Genomic DNA, 7,894 nt, shown 5'->3' with positions numbered 1-7,894 from the left:
CTTTTCACTCTGTTGGTGTCTTTTCTTGCTCAAGTGGATTTTCATAGAAAGTGTGCATGTCTGTTTGACCCCTGGGAGACACCTACATCTATCTATCTGTTAGGAACACGCCGGGTACGGCGTGGCGCAGTTGGGAGAGTGGCCATGCCAGCAACCTGAGGGTTCCTGGTTCGATCCCCACCTTCTACCAACCAAGTCACGTCCGTTGTGTCCTTGAGCAAGACACTTCACCCTTGCTCCTGATTTGTCGTGGTTAGGGCCTTACATGTCAGCTCTCGCCATCAGTGTGTGAATGTATGGGCGAATGTAGAAATTAGGGGAGTGGGGAAAAATCGATTCAAATTTGAATCGCGCTTCTCACGCGTTGCTATTCAGAATCGATTCTCATCTTTTTAAAAAGTCGATTTTTTTTTTTTAATCAATCCAACAAAACGATACACAGCAATACCATAACAATGCAATCCAATTCCAAAACCAAGGCTGACCCAGCAACACTCAGAACTGCATTTAACAGAGAGAAGACACAAACACGACACAGAACAAACCAAAAGTAGTAAAACAAAAAATAATATTAATTACAACAGTATCAATATTAGTTATAATCTTAGCATAGCAGTGATTAAAAATCCCTCATTGACATTATCATTAGACATTTATAAAAAATGTTAAAAAAGAACAATTGTGTCACAGGGGCTTACACTTGCATCGCATCTCATAAGCTTGACAACACACTGTGTCCAATGTTTTCACAAAGGTAAAATAAGTCATATTTTTGGTTCGTTTAATAGTTAAAATAAATTTACATTATTGCAATCAGTTGATAAAACATCCATCCATTATCCACCACTTATTCCCCTTGGGGTCGCTGGTGACTATCTCAGCTACAATCGGGCGGAAGGTGGTGTACACCCCGGACAAGTCGCCACCTCATCGCAGGGCTTGATAAAACATCGTCCTTTACAATTATAAAAGCTTTTTACAAACATCTACTACTCTGCTTGCATGTCAGCAAACAGGGGTAGATTATGCTTAAATCCTATGTATTTGAATGAATAAAGAATCCTTTTAAGTCGGGAAAAAATCGTTTTTGAATAGAACATCGTGTTGAACTGAAAAAAAAAAATCGATATTGAATCAAATCGTGGGATACCCAAAGATTCACAGCCCTAGTGAAAGTAGTGTCAAAGCGCTTTGAGTGCCTTGAAGGTAGAAAAGCGCTATACATGTAAAACCCATTTACCATTTACCAAGTCTTGCATTTAGGATAATAGACTCGGTAGTTTATGAATTATGCCTTAAAAACATTGTAATCTATGTCGTATACTAATCAAACAGCAATGCTCAGAATAGAAGTAAATAAAATAAAAATAATAAAAAATAAACTAATAGCAAGTATGCTAATGTAGCATGGTAGCAACACTTATAGATTACTTCGAAAGACAGTTGCTAAAGATAACACCTTGCAATTGTTTTTTCATGTACCTAAACGCGATTTACTTTAATAATTTGAGAATAATAATCTGTTTTAAACACAATACGCTTTTCACACAACAAATCATCTCACCTGCTGGGCACACACATACCTCTCCAAAGCCACCCACTTCTAAGTTTCTCCCGCTTCAGGTTATAGTTCACGCAGGACCCCCAAAATAGCTGTCCCAGACTAATGCCTGTAACAACCATAGACATCTTATAAGTTGATGCAACATTGGCTACTGTGACGCGAGAAATTTGGCCGCCATCTTGAAGTGGTGTAAAGCCGCCTAAACTGACAGTTGACAGGTAGAAAACAAATATGCCGGGCTAATATTCAGGGTTTTCCTGCTCAAATTAGCTTTTTTGGAAAACAGGAATCGGGGGATTACTTTTCTCAAGTAAGATCTAACATTAACGCACTATTGGTTCAGTGTACATATTGTATATAGTTCTCTGCAAACCTGTGAAATTTTCTATTTTGCCGTCATTATTTTGTCAGAATGCACCAGAATGCTTCATTTGTATGTGAAAATCACAAAGAAATCTTCTGGGGGAGGATGAACCCCTTATAGGAGTTTGGTTTACAAACTTTCAGCCCCACCTAAAACAAAATTCACCAGCCGCCACTGATTATGATGCATTCTCGTTTTAGGCAAAGCATAAGACAATACTTTCCTATCAATATAATTATAACCAGGAATAAGTATTATAGTAACAATATTCAAATACCAACATTGTGGGGTAAGACAGAATTTGGTTTTATTCTGAATCGAGTGAAACAGATTGGTAGTTTTAGGTGATATACCGTAATGACTTTCAGGTGTTTATATATGTTTACGTTGAAGTATTTGGCAGGCGTTTTTTTCCAAAGGAACATACATAAAAAAATATATATATAAAACAATCACTGTAAACATGATCATTTAAGGGAAGAATGTAATACAAAATATCAATAAAAAGTGTCGAGACAGAATAAATTCTCTGCTGCTGCAGCAACAGGGATACCGTCTACAGGTCCCTAAGATTTATAGATATCTATTGTATCCATACATTGTTTATGTGGGATATACGAATGAATATATAACCTAATCATATTGTTTCTTTAACTTAAAAATAGCTGACTGTTTTTTCCCCTTCTCTGGCATTATATTTCCAGTTTTGATCTCGGACGTCTGGTCACTTATAGCATATAAGAATATTCTATTACTGTTAAGCAAACTATGAATAATAAAACACGCCAAAACATGTGTCCTTTATCATAGCTACGCGTATAACAAAAAAGCGCGTGACTATCAGTGGTATTCAGTGAGGTAAGATGAATTAAATGCGCTGATAGTCATTGCTCCTGCCAAAGGAATTGCACTGAGTGGAGTGGATCGCCACTCCAAGATGGCGGCCCCGTGTCTCGTCAGCGCCAGTAGGCAGTAGCGGTTGATGCTGCGTTTAGTTATAAGCTGTCGGAGGTAACAACTAGTTAGGCTAGCCGCTAGACAAGTCAGAATATAATGCAACAAGGTACAGAAAATTACAGGATAAAAACTTGACTTGGCTCTCTCGTGAGTCGTGACCCCAGAATGAGGCGACACAGTTCATCTTTCAGAAAGACAAAAATGCGAAGCAGGCAGCCAAGGAAACAAAACAAAAAACAAGCCAACAAAAGAGGCTTCAGGGCAACGTTTTTATTATTATATATACATTTTTTTAATTGAACAATTGAACATGCAAACAATACAAATTTAAAATCCAACCATCCATCCATTTTTCTGCCGCTCGTAACCTCGCGGAGGGTGCTGGAGCCTATCCCAGCTGCATTCTGGCGGAATGCGGCATACACCCAGCAAGGCCTTCTCTGCTGGCCTAACATCACCAGAACTCATAATCATAATGAAAGATAAAAGTATTTTTTTATTTACTTTCCCTAAATATCTAAATTTATTCAAATTCTCTTCATGTCATATTATGATCTTTCCAGTGTTGTTGTTTTTTGATTGGAGTTTGTATCCAATCAGAATTCAGCTAGCTTGTGTTGCCATGCTGTACGAAATCTGCCCGGGGCATTCAGAATGAACAATGCAGGCGTCCGTGCACTCTATGTGAACGGGGACATAGAGTTGATAGCAACTGCGATAGCCAATCAGATGACTAGTTGTTGTAAGTAAGGCTATCTGGCCTTATGCTGTGATTCACAAGTTGCGAAAACAGGAAGTGGCACCAGAGCCATACGAGCCATAGAAAGCCACAGAAAACTCACCGGTACTCACAAAGAAGGAGAGCAATATGTTGATCAGGTGGCAGATATATATTTGCAAGGCCATTTTCAAGAAGGATACTTAAGAGAAACTAAATGTTGTGAGACGAGGTCGGCCGACACCGGAAGCTATCCTGGCGGTGAAATGGTTTGCCTGCGACTTTCACACGAATCAACCAATTACGAGCATTACCAGTGGCTTACATGGCGTCGAATGGGTGCTACAAAAGGTGAGTTCAAATATTTAATTTCTTAATTTTTTCATTTTTCATTTGTTTTATACGTTTATTTTAATTTTGAAAGTTTTAATTGCTGAAGCTGGTTTATTGAATTTTAAATGCGCCGAAAATAGACCATTTTGTACACTGTTGAGGGGTTACAATGCCAAGTAGTGTGCAAGTATGTTTTTGTATCTCCAGCTGTGTCAATGTGGTGACATGAATTACGGTATTTTGAGAGGTGAAGTCAGACCAAGTAGGACATCACTGAATGCCTAGGTGAGAAACGCACGGCCCGCAGATAGACAACATTCACACTCACATTCACACAGTAAGGCCAATTTGGACAAATTGAAGCACTTCAATGTATTACATACTTTCAAAACAAAAAGGTTGATCAAATAACATCTATATGTAAACAAAAGTGTTAATAAAATTAAGTACAATACAAAATAATAGCTTACAAAAAAATTATATGAAAGGTGCCATATGTAATAATTTCATGTCAAGTCATCATTAAATTGCCCTGATATGTCAAAAGGCATTAATAAATCATGTTATTTTTGAATACCTTTATAAGTGATAGCGGTAGTTCAGCTGGGATATGCTCATTTCAAAATTTGATTTACAGCCCCGAAATATTGTTATTGTTTTCATTTTGATGCCCTGCCCTGTACTGTTTGACCAATTAAAACGTCTGTGAGTCTGTCACATCCAGGTTGCCAGTTACGCACCACACTCTTCGTCTGGCTACTGCCACTGGTAAAGTTACTAAACATGTCAGACCTTAGTAATTCTAAAACGTTTCGTTAAGATTCTCAACTTATTCATGACAATGCCAGGAGCAAAACAGGGATTTGTATCGGGGATGCCTTTGAAAGATGGAGACAATTGAAGGCAAGGAAGATTTTTTAATCTGACGCCAAATTTGCTAATTTCCTCCTAAGGCATTTAAGTTTTACTTATTACTTGTAATATAAATAAATGGACATTTTGTATGTAAGCTATATTGTCCAACATGGTCTATGACAGGGGTCACCAACGCAGTGCCCGCGGGCACCAGGTAGCCCGTAAGGACTAGATGAGTCGCCCGCTGGCCTGTTCTAAAAATAGCTCAAATAGCAGCACTTACCAGTGAGCTGCCTCTATTTATTTTATTTTATTTATTTACTAGCAATCTGGTCTCGCTTTGCTCGACCTTTTTAATTCTAAGAGAGACAAAACTCAAATAGAATTTGAAAATCCAAGAAAATATTTTAAAGACTTGGTCTTCACTTGTTGAAATAAATTCATTTATTTTTTTAACTTTGCTTCTTATAACTTTCAGAAAGACAATTTTAGAGAAAAAATACAACCTTAAAAATTATTTAAGGATTTTAAAAAACATATACCTTTTTACCTTTTAAATTCGTTCCCCTTCTTTCCTGACAATTTAAATCAATCTTCAAGTAAATTTATTTTTTTATTGTAAAGAATAATAAATACATTTTAATTTAATTCTTCATTTTAGCTAAAGTTTTTTCAACAAAGAAAATTTGTGAAATATTTCTTCAAACTTATTATGATTAAAATTTTGAAAAAATATTCTGGCAAATCTACAAAATCTTTAGAATCAAATTTAAATCTTATTTCAAAGTCTTTTGCATTTCTTTTAAAATTATTGTCCTGGAAAATCTAGAAGAAATAATGATTTGTCTTTGTTAGAAATATAGCTTGGTCCAATTTGTTATATATCCTAACAAAATGCAGATTGGATTGTAACCTATTTAAATCATGTCATCAACATTCTAAAATTAATCGTAATTAGGAAAAATGACTAATGATGTTCCATAAATTATTTTTCAAATTTTTTCAAAAAGATTCGAATTAACTAGTTTTTGTCTTCTTTTTTTCGATTGAATTTTGAATTTTAAAGAGTCGAAATTGAAGATAATCTATGTTTCAAAATGTAATTTTCATTTTTTTCCTGTTTTCTCCTCTTTTAAACTGTTCAATTAAATTTTTTTTTCATCATTTATTCCTACAGAAAAACCTTCCATAAAAGGAAAAAAAATGTACGACTGTATGACAGACAGAAATACCCATTTATATATATATATATATATATATCAAAGGTAAATTGAGCAAATTAGCTATTTCTGGCAATTTATTTAAGTGTGTATCAAACTGGTAGCCCTTTGCATTAATCAGTACCCAAGAAGTAGCTCTTGGTTTCAAAAAGGTTGGTGACCCCTGGTCTATGATCTTGTCTAACAAAGCTAGTATGTTCGTCCAACGAATGCTTAGGAGCGAAGCAACATCACACTAGTGTAATGCTTACTTAGGTCGATGACACTTCGACATGTAAGCTAACGGGGGAAATATATGGTTGTTAGCCTGTATTTCGATGTGTCATCCAACCGAAAGGGCAAGATATATTTTTGACAAATATAACCTATGTGGATATACATAGTGTCAGTGCCTGTTTTGTTCTGAATATGCTGAGATAGGCTCCAGCACCCGGGCTTCACGGTGACAGAGGGGTTAGTGCGTCCACCTCACAATACGAAGGTCCTGAGTTGTCAGGGTTCAATCCCGGGCTCGGGATCTTTCTGTGTGGAGTTTGCATGTCCTCCCCGTGAATGCGTGGGATTCCTCCAGGTACTCCGGCTTCCTCCCACTTCCAAAGACAAACACCTGGGGATAGGTTGATTGGCAACACTAAATTGGCCCTAGTGTGTGAATGTGAGTCTGAATGTTGTCTGTCTATCTGTGTTGGCCCTGCAATGAGGTGGCGACTTGTCCAGGGTGTACTCCGCCTTCCGCCCGATTGTAGCTGAAATTGGCACCAGCGCCCCCCGCGACCCCAAAGGGAATAAGCGGTAGAAAATGGATGGACGGATGGGCTCCAGCACCCCCCGCAACCCTGAAAGGGATAAGTGGTGTAAAATGGATGGATGCTGATAGGCTGAGGAAATGCGTTCCATCCAGGGATCAATAAAGTACTTTTATTGTATTCTATTCTATTGTATTAGCACAGCTAATTGCGGTTTCTGAGGTGGTATTTGCTTATCAAAATATAATGCATTACATGTAATGATTTTCTACTTTGTGTATTGACATGGTAGTAAGCTATATGATGTATGCTTAACGTAGTTTTTGCGTAACTTGGGCTGGCCCATAGAATTGCAGTCTGCACTGAAACTCGTGTTTGGAGAAATAAGAATACTGAGTTGCATCCCAAGAACACCACACCTACGGTGAAGCATGGGGGTGGAAACATCATGCTTTGGGGCTGTTTTTCTGCTAAGGGGACAGGACGATTGATGCGCCTTAAGGAAAGAAGGAATCGTTTGCACTTGCACTTGCATGGCTTAATCTTTGAGACAAGCATATGCTACTCATTCTTCTCAACCTTTTTCTGACGCATGATGTTGTCAAAGACGGGTATATATGTATATATATACATATACATATATATATACATATATGTGTATATATATATATATATATGTATATATACACATATATGTATATATATACATATATGTATATATACATATATATATATATATATACACATATATGTATATATATATATACCTACGTATATATATATATACACACACATATATGTATATATATATATATGTATATGTATACACATACATACGAACCCTGTTTCCATAAGAGTTGGGAAATTGTGTTAGATGTAAATATAAACGGATTACAATGATTTGCAAATCCTTTTCAACCCATATTCAAAAAATTTTTTTGCAAATAATAATTGACTTAGAATTTCATGGCTGCAACACGTGCCAAAGTAGTTGGGAAAGGGCATGTTCACCACTGTGTTACATCACCTTTCCTTTTAACAACACTCAAACATTTGGGAACTGAGGAAACTAATTGTTGAAGCTTTGAAAGTTGAATTCTTTACCATTCTTGCTTGATGTACAGCTTAAGTTGTTCA

This window comes from Nerophis ophidion, linkage group LG06, assembly GCF_033978795.1.
Source record: "Nerophis ophidion isolate RoL-2023_Sa linkage group LG06, RoL_Noph_v1.0, whole genome shotgun sequence".
Lineage (NCBI taxonomy): Eukaryota > Metazoa > Chordata > Actinopteri > Syngnathiformes > Syngnathidae > Nerophis > Nerophis ophidion.
This window is presented reverse-complemented; position numbering follows the sequence as displayed.